Source organism: Trichechus manatus, unplaced genomic scaffold (genome assembly GCF_000243295.1).
Source record: "Trichechus manatus latirostris isolate Lorelei unplaced genomic scaffold, TriManLat1.0 scaffold00349, whole genome shotgun sequence".
Classification (NCBI taxonomy): Eukaryota; Metazoa; Chordata; class Mammalia; order Sirenia; family Trichechidae; genus Trichechus; species Trichechus manatus.
In genome coordinates, this window is record NW_004444285.1 from 437484 (window position 1) to 438444 (window position 961).

The following is a 961-nucleotide window of genomic DNA, read 5'->3' on the forward strand; positions in this document are numbered from 1 at the left end:
CATAAAAACAATAATAACAAATGAAAGGAAGAGAAAATTCATATAAAAAAGAACTCAGCACAGAAAGTAAAGAACAAAGAAACTGTTAACACCACCAAAAAAAAAGTATAACAAAATGGCAGAAGTAAATTCTTATGTATCAATAATCACATTGACTGTAAATGGATTAAATGCACCAGTCAAGAGGCATATAGTGGCAGAATGGTTAAGAAAACATGATCCATCAATGTGTTGTCTACAAGATACACACCTTAGATACATAGACATAAGTAGGTTAAAAGTCAAATAATGGACAAACCACTGGCCTGCTGACACAGAAAAAAGTGAGAAGATACAAATAACCAAAATAAGAAATTAAATTGGCAACAATACAAAAGATCCAACTGAGATACAGAGGATCATAACAAAATATTATGAAAAATTGTACTCCAACAAATTTTAAAACCTAGAAGAAATGGACAAATTCCTAAAAACACAATAATTACCTAAAGTAACACAAATATACATAGAAAATCTAAACAGACTCATAACAGGAGATTGAAGATGTCATCGAAAAACTTCCAACAAAATAAAAGCCCCTGCCAGATGGATTCACTGGGGAATTTTATTGAGCATTCAGAGAAGAGCTGACACTAATTCTACTAAAACTCTTCCAAAACATAGAAAAGAAAGGACTACTTCCTAACTTATTCTATGAAGCCAGCATCACCCTGACACCAAAGACAGGAAAAGATATCACTAAAAAAAAAAATTACAGACCAATATCCTCCATGAATATAGACACAAAAATTCCCAACAAAATTCTAGTGAACAGAATTTCAACAACACATTAAGAAAGTCATACATCATGATCAAGTCAGATTCATACCAGGAATGCAAAGGTAGTCAACATTAGAAAATCAGTTAATGTAATTCATCACATAAATAAAACAAAGGAAACAATTCACATGATCATCTCAAC